Source organism: Musca autumnalis, unplaced genomic scaffold (assembly GCF_047663935.1).
Source record: "Musca autumnalis isolate F117 unplaced genomic scaffold, ASM4766393v1 scaffold_5, whole genome shotgun sequence".
Lineage (NCBI taxonomy): Eukaryota > Metazoa > Arthropoda > Insecta > Diptera > Muscidae > Musca > Musca autumnalis.
This window is the reverse complement of record NW_027412088.1, coordinates 142664837-142685902: the sequence shown is the minus strand read 5'-3', so window position 1 is coordinate 142685902 and position 21066 is coordinate 142664837. Positions and strand designations below refer to the sequence as shown.

The window sequence follows — 21066 nt, the reverse complement described above, 5'->3', positions numbered from 1 at the left end:
GGAATTGAAAAATTATATGTTGTACTAAAATTGCACCACGGTGGCACCCCATATAAATGGATTAATAAACCTTATTTACACTGGCACTAAAACAGATGTTTTTGGGGAAGTACATATTTTTTGCAAATTTCCAATGAAATTGAAAAATTATATGTTTTACTAAAATCAGTTTCTTCTGTCTTAACTGGTATTATTGTACTTATTTTTTATTCCTTTTTCTGTTTTATTACCTAATTATTTGTACCCCATGGCTTTGAACTGACCGTAGTAGATTAATCGTCCATTGGAAATTTGCATATTTTATTACATTAATTTTTATTATTTTCGCTCAGCATCGACAACTTTCAAAATATAATATTGCAATTTTGTTTGAGTGATCACTAAACCCAACGATTGATTTGGGGTGATACCAACGACAATTTAACCAAAACATAAACGAGGGAAATAAGTATTTATCGATAAATAAAACTACAAAATGGTTAAGAGGCAAATTGATTAACCGAAAGGCAAAGACAAAATTTACAAAACGAAATCTCATTATAGCGATGATGCATTGCCAAATATCAGATTTTGTTGCTGAGAGGAAGTTAAGAAAAATATGCAGCAATGACAAAGTAAGAAAACCAAAAAAGCAAAGTGCATGAAAACAAGATTATCATCACAATTGGAAGATAATTAACAATAATATGTTGAAAGAATATAAACATTTTTGGCCAGAACTTCTGCCGAATAAAGAGTGATTTATTGCATAGAGTTTGTTCACAGCTGTCTTAATAACTTGAAAATGAGGAGCCATAACATGACATTATGAAGTTTTAAATTATGTCAGCCATTGTTAACACCATAAAATTCTTAAACAAAAAATAAATATGTTCTTTTTATTACCAACTACATTCAGCATTTCCAGTTATTACTTCAGTAATAATAAACATTGTGCCCTCTTTGACTTCCTATGTTTATAGTTTTAAAAATAGTGAAATCATTTTAATGACAGCAATTTACAATTGTAGGAAGCACCCGCATTACAAAGTTACGATATGGCTGACAATATTTTCTTATGCCTCATAAATAGTTTATGACCCATAGACTAATCCACACAAAATAAAAAGATTTCGGTAATTAAACATCCAAATGCACCACGAATCCAGTGTAATTAAGAAATTTCAGATTTCCGGCCGAAATTTAACGATTTTATGAAATAATAGCAAAGTGCCCGCTACTTCGTATGTGGAAGGGATATAAAAGACAAATAGATAAATAAAATAACAATATTTAATGTGGAAATGGAGACCACTGAACATTTTGTTGTACTAATACCAATTTTAATTTATTTCCAAAATTAGCCGTGTATCACCCCTACACATCAACAGCGAGCCACATTTTTTGAGGTATGTATTTTCATTAAGGGATTTCTGTCCTCAGAATGTAAAACATTCTTCTAAAAAATATACCCAAGACCAATTTTAGTACTTTTTCGTAGCTTTATAGTAGGTATTTTCAATACGATGTCAGCCCTCAGCGACTTCATACCAAAGTATCACTTAGTACTTTACGTACACATAAGTTCGAACTTCCAAAACTACCCCTATATCTCAATCCTACACATCAGTAATCTTAATTCCAATTTTTAGCTCTATCTGTTCACCCATATCCAAGTTGTACTAAATTTAGTACCATTTAGTACTTTTCATGCACATAAGTACGAAATTCCAAAACCATTTCCTTATATCAACACCACTTTCTAACCTTGATTCCCATACCAAATTTTAAGATTCTAGCCATATCAGTTTAAAATATTCAATTGGTACCAAATTTAATAACTTTTAGTACTTTTCGTACACTTATTGGTCGAATTTCCAAAAACACTTTGGTACATTTTTCTAACTTTTCATCAGAATTCTATAACATTCTAAAATTCTTCCCCCTTGGCCGAATACAAAGGGTACTATATTTAGTACCTTTTAGTACTTTTGGTACCCTTCTAGGACGAATTTAAAAAAAAAAACAGCCTTATCTCATCCCAACACACCAGCTCCTTTCAACTTTCTAAGCTCTTTTATATATATAGATAATTTATTATTATTTATTATTTACATTTTTTATTATTATTTACGTTCACCCAATTAATTAATTAATGGAAAATCAATTTGTACCAAATATAGTACTTTTCATACCAATAAGAACTAATATCCAAAACTACCTCAATCCCATACTGCAAGAGTAATCTTAAATCCAAATTTCAGGATTATAGCTCTATTCGTGTACCAAATTAAATTTAGTACTTTTCGTAGAAATCAGTACGAATTTCCAAAACAACCTCAATTCTTTACTCCAACAGTAATTTTAATTCCAAATTTCAGGATCCCAGCCATATTCGTTTACACAAATCCAAATTGTATCATATTTAGTGCCATTTATTACTATTCGTACCATAAGTACGAATATCCAAAACTACTTTAATCGTGTACTCCAACAGTAATCTTTATTCCAAATTTCAAGAGTCCAGCTCTATGCGTTCACACAAATTAAAATTGTACAAAATTTAGTACCATTTAGTACACATAAGTACGTATTTCCAAAACTATCTCCATATCTCAATCCCACACTTTAATAGGAATCTTAATTCTACATTCAGGTTTCCTGCTCTATAGTACGATAATCCAAAACCACCTCCATAACTCCATCCTCCACTCCAACAGTAATATTAATTCCGTATTTTCTATTCGTTCTCCAAAATCAAAATTGTACCAAATTTAGTACCATTTAGTAGTTTTCGTACACATAAGTACGAATTTTCAAAACTAACTCCATATCTCAATCCTACACTTCAACTGCAATCCTAATTCCAAATTTCAGGTTTGCAGCTTTATCCGTCCACTTAAATCCAAATTGTACCAAATATTGTACCATTTAGTACTTTTCGCACACATAACTACGAATTTACAAAACTACCCTCATATCTCAATCTTACACGTCAACAGTAATCTTAATTCCAAATTTCAGGTTTCCAGCTCTATCCGTACACCCAAATCCAAATTGTACTATATTTAGTACTTTTCGTACACATGAGTACGAATTTCCAAAACAATTTCTTTTTATAATTCCAAGATTCTAGCTATAGCCTTTCACAATATACAATTGGTACTAAATTTAATACCTTTTAGTACTTTCGTCGAATTTCCAAAACCCCTTTGGTACATCTTTCCCACTCTCCATCAATGACCCTCATTCCAAATTTAAGAATTATAGCTCTTCCCGTTTGCCTAATACAAAGGTTACCATAGTTAGTACCTTTTAGTACTTTAGATGGGTACGAACCTTCTAGTTCAAGTTTCCAAAAACCAGCCTTATCTCACCCCTACATACCAATAACAACCCACACTCAAAATGTCAAGCTTCTAGCCACTCACGCGTCACTAGACAGCGGAATCCTATGCAAATGCATATATGGTTAGGATGGTCGTAGAGAAAATGTGATTAGACAGTAACTCATTTTATCACAAAATAAAACGAATTATGCCCAGAAATTTTTGCATATATATATTATATATTTTATATATATTTTATATATATATTATATTATATTTTTTATATATTATATAAAAATATATACAAGGATTTGTGGTCTAAATATCCCACCGAAATGGCTGAAATTTGGTATTAAGTCTTCCTTGGTGTATAAAACTTTCCACCTGAAAGTTCTCGGAATAGGTCCACGTCTTCATATAGCCCCCATAGAACGGTACCTCCGGATTTCTGGTATTTTGAATGTTGTGGCCTCAATATCCCTCCGAAATGGCTGAAATTTGGTATTAAGTCTTCCTTGGGGGTAAAAAACTTTCCACCTAAAATTTGCAGTTCAGGCCTTCATATAGCTCCCATAACCTCCCGATTTCCGGTATTTTGAAGGTTGTTGCCTCAATATCCCACTGAAATGACTGAAATTTGTCGGTATAGGTCAACGTCTTCATGTAGCCTCCATAAAACGGTACCTCCGGCTTTCTGGTATTTTGAATGTTGTGGCCTCAATATCCCTCCGAAATGGCTGAAATTTGGTATTAAGTCTTCCTTGGGGTATAAAACTTTCCATCTGAAAGTTCTCGGTATAGGTCCACGTCTTCACAACGGTACCTGCGGATTTCTGGTATTTTGAAGGTTGTGGCCTCAATATCCCTCGGAAATGGCTGAAATTTGGTATTAAGTCTTCCTTGGGGTATAAAACTTTCCATCTGAAAGTTCTCGGTATAGGTCCACGTCTTCATATAGCCCCCAATAACGGTACCTCCGATTTCCGGTATTTTGAAGGTTGTGGCCTCAATATCCCGCCGAAATGGCTAAAATCTGGAATTAAGTCTGCCTTGGGGGTAAAAAACTTTCCACCTAAAATTTGTCAGTTTAGGTTCAGGCCTTCATATAGCTCCCATAACCTCCCGATTTCCGGTATTTTGAAGGTTGTGGCTGCGGCTATATATTTCTCCATTTCATTGACTTGTCTGAAGACAATTTTAAACAGAAAAATTGTACACACAACCTCTTTTGTACCTATTATTGAAATATTTGTTGCATAAGAAAATATGTAAAATACATACATTTTGCATATGTACATATTATTTTTTGTATATGCAAAATTTATGCTTTTTGCATATGTCATATGTTTTGATTGCAATTTAATCAGAAGCCAAAAAATATGACCAGTCCCAAAATTTGACGTGAGTCGTACGAGGCTATGCTGATGTCGCCCTAATCAATATCTCATGGATATAATATATATTTGTTCCACAATCATACCAGAAGAGACAAGGGAGACTCCTCTTATATCAATGAGTTCACCCCGATTCATATTAGCTCAGTGATATAGGATATAGGATAGGAACTACTGTTTATCGCCGAGTCCGAACGGCATTATGACACCACTTGTAGAGAAGTTTTACATGGCTGAAATACTCAGAAATGTGAACATTGAATGCGAATTCCTTCCTAAACTGAAGCTCTTGTGTGACAAATAAACGGAATTAGCTACTGACGGAGACGACGACATAAATGTGGTCTGTCATAGACAGAACTGGGAAGAACAGGGAAGATAGCAACCGGACGACATTTGGAAACATTTATCATTTACAGAGGAAGATGAAGCTATGGACACGATATTGTCTCCACTCAAGTCATGTGGGAATGGATGCTGAACCGACCTGTCCCATTGGTCCGGACGTCTTAGGGTCGGACAAATCCGCTAAACCATTACTTTTTAGGTCAGAAACATTAGAGGAGGTACGGCAGGATGAGGAAAGTGGATAGATCATAATCAAACGACAAAAAGAAATTAGTTGAACGTAAGTAGGTCTAAAACAAGTAAAAAAGTATCAGTCGGCTATTTTCCACAAAGGCGTATGTCTTTATGGTGTCTTCAGAATTTTTACATAAACTTCTCAAAAAAAAGTTTTGCGGGGGAGGTGCCTAAAAGAATGGACCGACATAGTCCGTTTTGGAAGTGTGCTTTATTTTGGGAGTTATTCCTCTCGAAACGAAAAACATTATATCGCTGTAAACAGGGCTACTAGGAGTAACTTAGGTAAAAATTTTCAAAGGATTCTCGCACAGACCCTTAATCGCACTTAAACAGAAATATTGCTCAAGGAATGGACCGATAATACCTATTTTTGAATATTGTCTAATTTTAGACAAAAAATTTCGAGATCCAAAGTTTGGACCAAATTGGTTGCTCCGTTAAAAAGATATTGCACTTACCATTTTAGTGGATATTTTCGAACTTTTGTGGGGGAGGTACCGGAAGAAGTGGACCTATAAGCACCATCTTCGAATTTCATCTATTATTCGAAGATATATTACGATATGCAAAGTTTGGACTAACGCAGCATTCGGTTCGGGAGTTGTTGTGCGCACCAGCCACTACACATGCTGGCCGCAGGGGTTTTTTACAGTTTTCGGGCCATTTTCTTAAGAAATATGGACTTGAAACTGAAAAAACTTGTATCATTGTAATATGGGCCTTGAGTGCAATCTGTTGCAAGAAAAATCAAAACAATTCGAGAGGAGGTCCTAACCTGCACTCTTCGAAACATAGTCCATAATCAAACCTGATCTACGGCTCGTAGAAATATTACGATGCCCAAAGTATGGACCTATTCGATTACTGCCTTCGAGAGTTATCGTGCACACCATTTTAGCGAACTTTTGTGGGGGAGGTACCCAAAAGAGTAGACCGATAAGGTTTATCTTAGAGCTTGATTTAACTTTGGGCAAAATATTACGATTGCCAAATTTTGGATGGAATCGGTTTATCCGTTCGAGAGTTACCGCGCGCTCCATCCACAACACATGGTGCCATAGCGGGACAGCTCTCAGGCCATTTTCTCAGAAAGTGTGGACTTGCCCCAGAAAAAAACCTGCACCATCGTAATGGGGCTAGCGAATACATGTTGCTACACCAAAAAAAGAGGTCTTAACATGCACTTTTTTATCTATGTCTGGTAGAAATATTACGATGTGCAAAGTATGGACCAAATCGGTTAGTCCCTTCGAGAGTTATAGTGCGCGAACAAATTTGAACTTTTGTAGGGGGAGGTACCCCAGGGAACTTAAGCTAAGTTTGGACAAAATATTAAGAAAGCCAAATTTTAGACCAAATCGGTTAAGCCGTTCGAGAGTTATCGTGCGCACCAGCCAGACAGACAGACGCACAGACATGGCTAAATCGACTCCAAGTTGTCTGAAAGGGATTTCCTCCAAACATACTTAGGGTCTTAAACCATTATTTCGATGAGGCACATTGTGCCTGTGTGAAAGTGTATGCTAACGAGAGTAGCATAAATGCTGAGGGTATAATGACCCGTTCCATAGCCATTTAAGGTTCATGCAGTATCTTAACAAAGACTCAGGTTCTATGAAAAATAAGTTAGAGAGAGATTCAATCTCATGGGCACCAATGAGCATATTGGTTTTGTTCATAACACTATGACAGTATCTTCCTCGTCTTAACAGAGCCTGCAGTATTCAATACGGCAGTGACCAGTAATGACTTCTACAATAATTCTGGCTTGCTAAGGCAGAGAGGGATGCAGTTCTACGGCCTGAGATTGCCAGCCCTGCACCCACTATTCCAATACGGGATAAGAACATGAGATTACAAACAGTGGCCCAAATGGGTTGTTCATCGGTCTAACCCTTCAGATAAAAGTAAACATGAAAAAACAATCAATCGACTATGCCGAGACCTAAATTCCTTTAGCTTACGACAAAATCGAAATTATTATGTCAGGAAGCATGGGCATGTTCATGGCCCTTACCTTCCATTTGATCCAAAAACCTTATATATGAAATTTTATGGCGATCGGTTAAAATTTTTGTAGAAATCGTTTTTTAGCCACAATAATTATGGCATTTACAGAGTTTTGGTGAAAATTCGCCTTTGGCCCCATACAAACTACTGTGGAAACAAAGATCGCTAGGTTGGCACGGGTTAACGTTAACCGATCTCCATAAAATTTCATATACATATTAGATTTTTGGATCGAATGGAAAAAATTAGGGGGTAGGAAGTCCAAAAAAAGACATTTTTAATTAATTCTCTTTCGAGTTGAGCTGTTAGACAGACCTAAGAGATACATTGAAGTCCCACGCATCCAACCATTACGCTACGTTTCACGGGTGGTTAAGTCGATCTTCAGGCGTATTAGGATGTTGTTATTGTGGCAGACGAAGGCAAAGCTTGGTAACTAGTATATATATCGCACTTCAATAGATAAATGCATATGCGAAATTATGTCAGTTAATTGAAACTCCAAACTTTTCCTATAGTCCTGCTTGGTAATCCCATTTTTCAATGTTCACAAATACTATGGTAAGTTTTATTCCTACGTCATTAGTAATTGTTCTTCTATATCAGAAGTTTTTTTGATCATCAATTATTGCCTACTAAAGTTTTGACAAGTTGATGGTGGCTCAGAACCTTGACACTCGGTTGTCGGATACCCAGGTTCGAATCGCAGCCTGGCTCATGCTGAAATATTTTTTTATTTTGCCCTATTAAGGCGAAGGTCATTTATAGTGATATTTAATTAATTCTCTTTCGAGTTGAGCTGTCTTAGGCCTAAGAGATACATTGAAAAATTAGGAGTCTACCGAATTTAGTTTTTTGGCTCACTCTAATGTCCAATATCAGTTACGCGAACCAATGTAATTCTGAATACGATACATAAAAAGTGCATGACTTTAGGCAAGCCTTTGTGATTCTGTTTTTTTATTCTGCTCTTTATGTGGTCATAACTTTCTTTCAAAGACAATTCCTACGCATAATGCTGAGCCACAACATATTAGATAAGTTATATCGTACTTTGAAAATCGAGATAAAAAATGTCATCCTTTCTACTCTGCTTATAAACTACCGTAGTGGCTTTAAAAGTTATCACATGGTCGTCTCTTCGACTATAATCTACTTTAATTGTTTTTTTTTTTATTTAGAATTGATTGCTATATCTAAGTAATATAATTTTTTATAATTAATCTCTAAAAAGGTTAATAACCATTTTCATCATTCGCTTTGTAGCAGGCCAAAGTCTAATCCACGTACATATGTATGTAAAATTGTCAAAAATTCTTTAAAGATGCATATGGTATCTAATGGTAAGCAAGAGAAATATTAAAGTACAAAACCAATACAAAAAAACGACAGATGCTATTTTTTGCTTCCGTATTTCAAATTAAATGTCTGTGGTGGTCATTGTCATACAGAGCCCTGGCACAACAATAGTACTAATCTTATTTACAAATTGTATAGCAAAAAAAGAGATGATTTCCAAATAAAAATATACACACATTTTTATACATACAAATATGCCAATATACAAGTTCATAAACTAACTATGCTAATGATTTTGATTTGAAAAAATAAAAAACAGAAAACACAAATTTAATATTCACAGCACGTTTAATATCATAGAGTTAAATACATGTTGGCTATGTGTATGTATTTTTCTATAATATTTGAAATAAACTATTTACGTTTGGTTCTTCTAAATAAATCAATGATAAAACATAAAACCAAAAAAAAACGAAAACCTTCACAATATACGTATTTGATTAGAGTAGATTAAGCGAAACATAGCTAAAACATCAGCAGCATCTTTAACGTTATTAATCCAATACTATTATTAAGTTCGAAAGGTAATATTTTTGTAATTTCTTTTCATCAGCTTTGCTTTAAAATTCAAACAAATTATTTTCCGCATTCAGTTGCCAACTTTCCTTTTCTTCTTAATTTCCGTTTTTTCGTCTTCTTCTTTGAAGTTTTTAAAAACTTTTTTAAATATATCTTGCAGTCAATGAAATGCATATAACAAAAAATAAAATTATAAATAATATAAATATTTCTTTTCAAGAACTTTTTTGCCGCAGCAGCTTGTCGAGGACAAATATGAATATTTTAGTGTTTGCTTTTCTATTTCTTGTTTGTGTTTAAATCTTTCATTTGACTTCTTCTTTATGGATTCTTTTGAATAGCTAGTTTTGATTTTTTATATGTTTACATATTTTAGTTTTATGTTTGCACCAGCCAGTATTGAGTCGATGGTTTAACTAAACGGTTGTCTACAATTCTAAAGAATTCAAATTAAACTCAGAAATAGAAATATTAACGGTGAGAAAACAATTTGCTAAAAATAAAATAAGTTTGAAGTTCATATGTGAAGAATTTACACATGTTTTGAATACAAATGTAGTCTAATTGCTAAAATCTGTTATGAACTGTTTTATAAAAAATACAAAATACAAACCCTAACTGTGTTAAAAAAACAATTGAATATAAAGAGTTCTAAGTGAATCATTATTTTTAATGAAAAGAAAAATAAATAAAAAAATACAATATTTTAACAATCCTAAAGTTCCTTTATTATGAACCGCCGAATAAAGCATTCATCGCACGTTCCAAATTATTTTTGGAAGAAGTCTGTGATTAATTCCAAAACTCTTAACCATGTTAGGCTACTAAACTATAGTGGTGAAGAGAGTGGCTGTAGATTTTGTGGCGGAAATCTGCATATTCCTCCCGTGGAAAAAGGTTGTAAGATCTGTTAAATATTAGTTCAGTCTCTGACAGATGTCATCTGGAAAGTTACCTGACGCCAGAATCGTGCAATCATCCGCATACGTTACGATCTTGTTGCCGTCTGGAGGGGACAGAATACAGGAGAGGTAGAGGTTAAACAGTTCCGGAGTTATCACCCCACCTTGGGGAACTCCCTGTTTCACTCTACCGGGTTTGGACTTATTCTTCCTGAATTCCACGTACGACTGGCGTCCGCACATATAAGTGACTATCCAACGCTTCAAGCTTGGCCGGAGGGTTGTCTGCTCAATGTCCTCAAACAACGTGGAGTGACTTATTTTCCTATAATTCCAGTATCACTTTTTTTGTTTTGAATAGCTCTACTGGTAAGGCTCCTGTGACCTTATTATTCTTCACTCGGCTTATTGCTGTTGTTACTTCATGTTGGCTGGGCGAAATAAGTTTTTGTTATTTTGGGGTTCCCAGTGAACACAAACATTCTCCACCAAAAATTGTGGACATAGGTCTACGTTTTGATATTGTCCCCTTTATAACGGTACCTCCCACTATTTGGTATTTTGTGAATTTTGTCCACATTTTGGCATTGGAGATTGTAGTTGGTTATACATCTTCTCCACCAAAAATTGTGAACATAGGTCAACGTTTTGATATAGCCCCCGACCGCCCCATTTTTGGTTTTTTGAGGATTTAAGCGATAATATCGATAAGTTGTCAATTAGAACCGTACCTAAAATTTTCTGAGCGACATTTTTGCAGAACATTTCGAAGCTGAAAAACGTCACCCTGTGGTACTTTTATAGCGGTTCTTAAAATAAAGGACGAAAAGGACATTGAAGGAAGCGATTTAGAAGGTCGAAATGCTCTACGAAAATAATCCTCATTTCGACTAAAAGTACTAAGTGGCCCTAAATTTATTACACATTGCATTTAGGTGAACAGATAGAGTGGGAATTCTGAAATTTGGAATTGATATTACTGTTGAAGTGTTGTTCTAAGGTAGTTTAGAAAATCCGTATTTAGAGCACGAAAAGTTCTAAATGGTACTAAATTGGGTACAATGGGGTTTTGGGTGAACGGATAGAGCTGGAATCCTGAAATGTGTAGTAGTAGTTTTGAAAATGTGTACTTATGGGTACGGAAAGTATCAAATGGTACTAAATTTGGTACAATGGGGATTTGGAATCTGGAATCCTGAAATTTGGAATTGAGATTATTATTGAAGTGTAGGATTAAGGTAGTCTTGGGAGTTTGTACTTATGGGTACGAAAAGTACTAAATGGTACTAAGTTTGGTACAATTTGTTATTGGACGAACGGATCCTGAGATTTGGAATTAATATTTGGAATTAATTTTTTTGTGTTAAAGGGGTGAGTTGGAATGTTAAAATATTTGGCGAAATTTCAGAAATAACGTATTTATATGTAAAGTATTAAATAGTACTATAATTGGTTTTGAAGGAACATATAAAGTAGAGTTGGGCAATATAGTTCCTGGAGCGGATCGATCTTTCTAGTTCCTTTTGTCAAAAGGAACTAGTTCCTTAATATAGTTCCGTAGTTCCAAATAGTTCCGAGAGCGATATAGTTCAATGAATCTTTCTCTTTCATCGTTCCTTCTATTTCCTTCGTTCCAAATAGTTCCGAGACCGATATAGTTCAACGCATCTTTCTCGTTCCTCGTTCTTTTTATTTCCTTCAATGTGGCCGCATCTGAATGATGAAGGAACCGAACGAAGAAAGAAAATGAATTATATAAATGAAAGGAACTACATGCACGGCTGGAACTATATGAAGTAAAGGAACTATATACATGATAGAGCCGGATATAGTTCCAATAGTTCCTTGTCCGGAATAGTTCCTTGGAACTAGTTCGTTCCGGAACTACACAACTCTAATATAAAGAGTTAATGCGTACAAATTCTGAAATTTGAAATGAAAATGTAGGTAAAGTTCCAAAGAGTAATATACAATAAGTACTTAGATGTACTAAATAGTACTAAATATTGAAGCACTGATATTGAATGAACTGTTGGGATTAGATCAGAATGGTTATGCAAATTCCCACTTAAAATGTATGACATGTTTATACATGTAATACCATAGGTATTGGGCGAATAAGTAGGACTAAAGCTGTAAAATTTGAGATAAGTTCTTGGTCTGGTATTGTACCATTGGTTTTATGTGAAAGCGAAGACGATTTCTATCTATTCAACAATATTCTTTCTTTATTCTGAACGATTGAGTAAGTTTATTTGGAAATGTAGACTAAGGTGAAATTTTTTTTTGTTTTTACCCCCTGGGGGATTGAAAGCCCTTAATTAAAATACCTAAAAAAATAGGCTAGCTGTTGATGATATACAGCTGTTTTTTTTTTTTAATAGAACTGAAGTGGTTCGAACAACACATATAAAAAAAAAAAATATCAATTAATATATGTATTAGTACAACAACATTTTCAGTGTTCACCATTTCCATATTAAATATTGTTTATTTGTTTTTAATCTGTTCCGCATACAAAGTATATATGTAGGTTGTATTTGGTTATATTTATGTGGTAGAACAAAAAAAATTAGCTACTAATTTAGAATTCTGATTTTATTTTTTTTTTTATATTGCAACAACTAACGTGCAACATTTTAAGTTATGCACTTTTAACTTATAATAATTTAAGTTTTCAAATAATTTTAAGTAAAGAAATAAAGAAAAAATAATTTTAAGAGTAATATAAACAAAAATGGAGCTTACACTTGATTTCTTAACACACAATTATCACTATTCGGGCGTTTTTATTTTATTATTATATTTACTAATTAATCCGTTCAATATGCTCTTTTATATTTTGCGATTTCAATCTTTCGTTTTCAACAGTTTGTGACAATTTACAATTCACTGATTTGCGTGTTCTTTACTACTGTTCTCTATCAACGCACTTTACAACTAACAGTGTATTTTGATCGTTTACTTCACTGAAACATTCATTTCCTTTCTTTTTATATTCTTTTTGATAATAAGTGCTGCACAAATTATATATTATTCAAATTATAACAATTATAAAATGCACTTTGATTTTGGCTTCTATTTTCTTATTGACTGTTAATTACATTTTATACGTACCACCCTACAACAAAGTATAGGGGTAGGCATAGTTGATTGGAACAACTGGAAAGTTATTTGAAAACTTCAAATTGGTACAAATATTGAATTAAGAAAGATCAAATATTATGTGTAATATATGATGTACTAATGTTTTGGTAAATATTCAACAATGTTCTGGTAAATATTTTGAATTATGGCTATTTAAAAGGATATATGGTTTATTTAGACAGCGGAATTTTATGCAGCCCCTATTTTTGGTACGATTAATGTCAAATTTTGGGACTGGGCATATTTTTAGCTTCTGATTAAAATGCAATCGAAACATATGACATATGCAAAATTATGCAAAATGCATAAATTTTGCATATGCAAAAAATAATATGGGCATATGCAAAATTTATGCATTTTAAATTTTTTCTTATGCAACAAATATTTTAATAATAGGTACAAAAATGTTTGTGTGTACAATTTTTCTGTTTAAAATTCTCTTTAGACAAATCTCTAAAATAGAGAAATGTATAATCACAGCCGCAACCTACAAAATACCGAAAATCCAACATTTAAGGTTAAAAGTTTTGTACCCCCAACGAAGACTAAATACCAAATTTCAGTCATTTCGGTGGGATATTGGGGCCACAGCCCTCAAAATACCGAAAATCGGAGGGTTTACGTCATAATTGCTTTATGCATCATCAAATGTAAAATATTCCAAACTTGGAGCGTTGAAAAAAAAAACAAGATTGTGGTAGACATCGACATTGGATTGCTCAAGGTTTAATGTTATGCTTCCACTCTGCTTCCAGCACTGGTCTTTACGATGGTACAAGGATGAGAGGATTTCAATTCTTCCAGTGTATAAAAATGTTCCCCTCGCATCTCCAATGGGTGAATATGTATGAATAACTGTTTTCTAATTGATCTCATAATTGATTTAACATGCAAAGGCCAGGACTTATCTTGGTTCCTCTTTATTTTCTTAAGTGGACACTCACCTCGTTGTGCTGTCACCTGGGAAGCTGCCTGTAACGCCCTTTAAAGGTAGTAAGCTAACATGTGCCGCGCGTTCACCGAAAAGAACGATAAAAACGTGGGTTTGGGCGTAGTATTAGTAACCCTTCAATGGAAAAAAACATCCTACTATAAAAAAACGAAGGAAAAGAAAATCAAACCCCTCTAAAGTCACGACCCCAGCAAACGTGTTAAGGACCATGATCTGCGATTTTGCACCTAGAATGTGGAGAAGGTGCAGTTTACGCACTGGCGGATGTAATTGCAATGTACAAGACCGATATTTCTACCATACAGGAAATACGATGGATTGGGAAAGGCGTTACAACGACAGTCAAAGGTGACACACTGTATTATATAAAGCACGACTTTTGCTGCGGATTTGTAGTTAGTCGGAGGTTAAAACATCAGCTTCAATTTGCCGCAATTCGCATAAAAGCTGAATTTTTCAATATAAGTCTTAATTGTACCCATGCCTTCACCGAAGACAAGGACGAGCAGACCAAAGATATACATTTTTGACCGTTGTTGTCCTGCCCATGACATTAAAATTATGCTAGGCGATTTTAATGTCAAAATTGGAATGGAAAATGAATATCTTTGGTCCAACAGTCGGAAAATGCAGTCTCCATAATGGCTGTCTGGCTGTCAGCAGATCAGAAAACAAAAAACCAAATTAATCACGTTGTGATGGATGGAAGACATTTATCGAGCGTGTTGGATGTACGATCGTTCGGAGGAGCAAACATCGACTCGGATAACTACCTTGTTGCACCGAACGAACGTACCCGGTTAAACGTAGCAAATAAAGTACGAACAAATGATACGAACAGACATAACACGAAAGTTGGACCTCGGTAAGCTGCAAACACAACAGATAACCACAACATATTCCACTTAATTATCCCAAATGCTTAATGAAAGCAAAGTATTGCTCACTCCTTGCAAACAGGCGCACAATCCATTCTTGGATAACAGAGGCCTCCACCAAGGTACCCATGGTATGACCAGGAGTGTCGTGCTGCTATCGAAGGGCACGAGAGGGAGAAAATGAGATCAGAACAAGTAAAAAAGTATCAGTCGGCTTTGTCGACATAGATATACCCTCAGACTATAAGAATTGAAACTTTCACTTTCTACGGATAGATCGAAGGTATTTAGGGTCTTTTCAGAATTGTGTGGCCCTTTTTGGACATTTCAACTTGCCGACAAAAATGTGGATTAGGATTAAAGTTCAAAAGTCTTGCGGAGGAGGTATTTGAAGGAATGGACCGACATAGTCGATTATGGAAGTGGATCTTATTTTGGGAGTTATATCTTTTCGATAGATATCGCGCCCACTAGTCATTTCAGTGGGTCATCGTATAACTTTTGGACCAGTGTGCCAGAAAGCATGGACTAGTCCACGAAAACATAATATTGCTGTAAACAGGACCACAAAGAACAGAGTCGGTACAAATTTCCAATGGATCTTCAATCAAACTCTAAAGCTTCACTTAGACACAAATGTTGAACTTTTGTGGGGGAGGTACCCTAAGGAGAGGGCCGATATGGGACATTTGGACAAAATATTAATCCCATGTCATAGGCGTTTTGCAGCTTTCAGGCTATTTTCTCATGAAATATGGACTTGCCCCTAATGAAACATGTACCGTCGTATGGGGGGGCAGTGAGTACATGTTGTTATAATAAAAATCAAAGCGATTCGAGAGGTGGGGGAGGTACTGGAAGGAGTGGACCGATATAACCCATATTCGAACTTAAACTAAGTTTGGACAAAATATTAGGAGAACCAAACTTTGGACCGAATAGGTAGAGACTTATCGTGCGCTCCAGGCACTACACATGGAACCGTGGAGCTTTTTCTCAGGAATTATGAACTTCCCCTGAAAATTTTGCACCGTCGTAATGGGGACAGCGAATAGAAGTCCATGCAAAAGGAATCACAGCGATTCGAGAGCAGGTCCGAAACTGAATATTTCCGAATTGTTATGTGTGAAGCACCCGAAGTAGTGGACCGATATATTCCATATTGAAACATCATCTATGTTTGGTAGAAATTTCCCGATGTGCAAGGTATGGACCGAATCGATTACTTCCTTCAAGAGTTATCGTGCGCACAATTTTTCCGAACATTTTCGAACCTTTGTGGGGGAGGTACCTGAAGGAATCAGTTCACTCCTTCAGGTACCTCTCCTACATGGCTCATCTTTGAACTTAAACTATGTTTGGACAAAATATTATGACGGCCGTTCGAGAGTTAACGTGAGCTCCAGCCAGCCAGGCTGACAGACGGATGGACATAGCTAAATCGACTCCAAATTGTCTGAAAAGGATTTCGTCCAAACACACTTGGGGTCTTAAACGATTATTTCGATGTGGCACATTTTGCCCGTATGAAATGCTGAGGGTATCAACATTCATTTTGATTTGTATGTAACATGGTTTAAACGAGGTTTTCTCGAAATTGCATTTTTTAAAAACGATGCCCACTGTAGCTCGAAAACGGATGTTCCGATATTCATTTGTTTTTGTGGGATTATTAAACACATAAAAAGGCTTGTCCTTAGGAGAGATACTTAAAAAAATTATGGAATTTATGGCGAAAAAAACTATAATTTTTTTAATTAAAATCGAAATGTTGACTTTGAGAGTTTACCATTTTTTTTTTAAATGGATATTTTTAATTCCGTTTCGTTTAAGAACAAAATTTTTAGGTTCTTAATGCTCCCACAAAAAACATATGCTGATCGGTTTATTTTCGAGCTACAGTGGGCACCGCAAACTGCTTTAATAAAAACAGTGTTTCGTAGTCGGACACTTGTCAGAAAAATGTGCAATATTGTTTAACAAAAAAATCTGCAAGGAACTTAACATGCGACCTTTCATATGAAAACTAAAAACTTAATGAAAAATGTTTTTTTTTTCGTGCTCAATAAGTGGCCATAACCCCTTATTCAAATCTTGATATGTACTGAAAAAATGAGTTAGAAGTTGCTTGACTTTTTACTGTTTCACAGAGTTATACTAATATTGATCTCCAACGGTATTGATTTGTGCAATTTTTCAACTTTGTAAGAAATTAATTGACAATAGGTACAGCTGAATCAATTATAAACTGGGAAATATTGTCTTATTTTTTTTAATTATCAAATAAAGAAATAAAAAGGTTTTACTCTTAAGAACGACATATGTATGTATGTACTAGCCATGAAGATATTTAAACAATATTTAATACAATACAATACAGCCAAACAAGTATTTGTTCAAAAATAATTTGTTTTTATTGCTCTTAATATTTAAATTGAATTGAAATTAATTCAATTAAAATACAAAGTAAAATAAATATATAATAGCTTTAAATGGCTCAATATTCAATATTCTTTTGTATATCCAGAACAATGTCACAAAATATTGGCAAATATTTATTTGCATAGGAAACGATTCTAATAGCATTTAAATTTAAATTTCATACAAATAAAAAAAATTCCCAAAAAGCTATTTTTTGCCAGAAGCCATTGAACTTTTATTTTGTCTTGAAAATAATTAACAAACACCATATACTGGCGCTAACCCCAACTAAGGTTAGCCGGACTGGTTTAAGCCAAAAGCAAAATAATGCTTTGGCTTATAGTGTGATCAGTTTAAAGTGTTAATTTTTGTACGTGTGTGCAGACTCTTGTTTTGGCAGTAAGTCAATGTCACAAAAACCAACTTTTTTCAGTAGTGGACACTTTGCTTCCGTTTTGAAAAAACGACAAAACAGAAACTGAATTACTTGATATTGGTATTTCGTTTGTGGCTTAGTAACCGATGTTTATAAAAAAACTGAATTATATTTATTGGATGGCGGTTTGTGGGTTAGCTAGTTTCTTTTGTCGGTCAAAAAAAGAATTGAAGTTCAGGGTCAAGATATGTTTAAATAAGAGGGGTAAAAAGGCGGCAAGTTATAAAAGGGGGTTTTAATTGTTGCATTAGAAAATGTGGTTAACTGTAATAGATGTGTAATAAAACTAATTACAGATTTTAAATTAACTAATTTCAATTGAGTTTGAATTATTTGTTATATTAAATACTAATGAATAGAAATGCAATTTATGGTAAATTGTAATTAATTTTCCTTTCATTTTATTTTCAATTTCAGACATTCGTTAACAAGCAATTTTATGTAAGTATTTGAATTTTTTTAATGTGGGAACTGAATATTTTTTTAACATATACTGGCACTATTGCAATAGAAGATTATAGAAGAAAATGGGATATAATCTTATCCAGAAGAATGTTGAAAAGAGATCACACGAAAGTCTATCACCATGTTGTTCAGAGAGGTCAATTTCTATTTTAACTGAGGACCGCGTATAGCCTATTATATCCTTGGCATAAAAAAGGTATATACACTTTCATACGACGAAAATGTGCCTCGAAATCGAAATAATGGGTTTAGACCCCAATTATGTGTGGACGAAATCCTTTTAAGACAATTTAGAGTATATTATCAATGCCTGTCAAACGGATTGAGTCCAAAATTTGGTCCTCGTAATATTTTGTCAAACTTCGATCAAGTTCCAAGAAGACCCATATCGGCCCACTACCTCTGGTACCTCCCCTACAAAAGTTTGATTTTTTTTTTTTCAAAAATGCTGCGCACAATAACTCTCGCAGGGAGCAACCGATTTGATGTATACTGTGGACATTGTAATATTTCTACCAGACATAGATCAGGTTCGAATATGGTCTAAATCGGTCCACTCCTCCCACACAAAACTTCGAAAAAGTGCAGTTTAAGACCTATTCTCAAATCGGTAGGATTTTTTGCAGCAAGGCGGTACAGCTTTTTCAGGGGCAAATCCATACTTTCTGAAAAAATGGCCCGAAAGCTGTAAAAACCCTACGGCCCCTATGTGTACGGTTGGTGGGCATAATAACTTTCGAACCGGACACAGCGATTTGGATTTTGTTCAAAGATGGTTTATATCGATCCACTCCTTAGGATACATCCCTCACAAATGATCAACATTTTTGTTTAGGTGCATTTTAAGGTCTGTTCGAGAATCCTTTTGAAATTTTTGCAAAAGCTTTTATCTTTGGTCCTGTATACAGCGATATTATGTTTTTCATGGGCTTCCTTTAGGTAACACTTTTGAGCTTTAATCCAAGTCCATTTTTTTGGCGGCAAGTTCATACGTCCAAAAAGGGCAACAAATTTCGGAAAAGGATTTTGGTTGTGTTGCCGGCTACACGACTCGATCTGTCCAAAGATGAAAGTTTCACACAGGCGGAGGGTATATCTCTGACTGAGACCTTTTTACTTGTTGCCATCTTAAAAGCCGTATGATCTTTGGGGAATACCGAATTCAGATATAGCCTCATAGCAGCCGTATAGTGGACATTAATAAGTGTCTATCTATCTCTTGGGGTTTCTCCAAAATTTGCCGCAACGTGAAAATCTGTTGAAAGATGGCCGCATTGATATGGCACACTTATTTCATTGACTAAATTATAGAGTGGGTATGATTTTATATGCGATAAGGAGGAGACTTACTTCAAGCGTGCAGTCTTATATCAATTTTGGGGACGGGGCGTAGGTTAATCAAGTTCCAAACATCGGTGCTAACTAGCTAATACAGTCATCAGCCTGTCGTCTCTGGTCTCGAACACCTTAGCTGGCAAACCATCGGCCCCTGCGACTCATTATTTTCTTCAACCGTTGTTGTCGTGGATGCTAAATATTCCACATTTGGTACAAAAATACAATTCTGGCATTCGTATAATATATCTTTGGCCACTCGTCCTAGTCTTCAGTTGAGCCATGGGTGCAGATAAGACTGATATTGAATCTTGATACAAGATACATATGTTAAACTCCGGCATAAAAACAAAGATAAAATTCAGATATGGACTATATTGGTTCACTACCTCGCTCAAAAATGCAATAATTTGTTATTAGCTGAGATAATGACCCAATAACTCCAAAAAACCACTGCCACCACCAAATAAAATTACTGATGAGCACATAATGAACAAATCAACCCTGAAAAACCAAGAGTTAGTGAACTTACTTTTGAAGAGACCTGAAGCAACATTGGTACAGGATTAAGTAAATTGTGGGCAACGGTTAAGTCAATCTCGTGTCCGGGAAAGTTGGATGTTAGAAAGGCTGTTACTTTCAATGGCGTGATAGTGACAGATCCGAAGAGTGTGCTACACCGCATAAAAGGCTTCTCAGCAAAGGAGGTACCAAGTGGAATCTTAATGGTAATGCTTAAGCAACTGGATGAACCGGAGTGTAGTATTTATCAAGTGTTCTTGAGTATTTAACCGTTAGTCACCCATATTGTACCAGAAGGCTAGAAAGTTGGCAGGATGGTCTCTCTAATGAAGCCAGAAAGAGAAGCCAGCACAGTCGAATCGTACAGGCCGATCTCCCTATTTTCGCCAGTAGCGAAGATTCTTGAGGAACTACTTCTCCCTTGATGAAAAGCTGGTTCCCATTTGCCTAACATCAGCATGGATTCTGTACCATATCCACAAATATCAGTCGAGGGCTAAACCAGAATAGGCCGTGCGTCTGAACAGTTATGGTGGTTTTTGAATTATCGTTACCTTCAACCGTGTCAATCTGTTCGAGGACATAAAGAAGACTTTCCTCGAGTCGTGTTTGAAACGTAACTATATTTGTGGATTCCAGACATTTGTAGAATTCAGAAATAAGAAGTCTAAGAACCGTATAGTGAAACATAGATTTCCCTTTCTGAATTTCCACACGACATGGAGATAGTAATGTATGCGGATGATTGTACAATCTTAGTACAATCGCAGCTGACATTTTTTACATTTGGACTATGAACATATCCACCTGGACGACTGAAATGAGGCCCTCTC

At 35.1% G+C, this 21066-nt stretch overlaps 2 protein-coding genes across 4 annotated transcripts in view; one reads left to right on the top strand and one right to left on the bottom strand.

Moving 5' to 3' along the window:
• LOC141387347 (putative fatty acyl-CoA reductase CG5065) overlaps positions 1 to 13055 on the bottom strand; it is a 197436-nt gene extending 184381 nt beyond the window's left edge. The window contains exon 1 of one of the 3 annotated variants that reach the window (XM_073956913.1): positions 12826 to 13055. The gene's annotated coding sequence lies outside the window, so the exon portion shown is untranslated. The remainder of the gene's footprint in view (positions 1 to 12825) is intronic. The other 2 variants (XM_073956919.1, XM_073956915.1) reach the window with 2 other exon arrangements.
• The window catches only part of LOC141387349 (putative fatty acyl-CoA reductase CG8303), a 55401-nt gene that overhangs the window by 5438 nt on the left and 28897 nt on the right, over positions 1 to 21066 (top strand). Inside the window, exon 2 of the mRNA XM_073956920.1 lies at positions 18329 to 18352. The gene's annotated coding sequence lies outside the window, so the exon portion shown is untranslated. The remainder of the gene's footprint in view (positions 1 to 18328; positions 18353 to 21066) is intronic.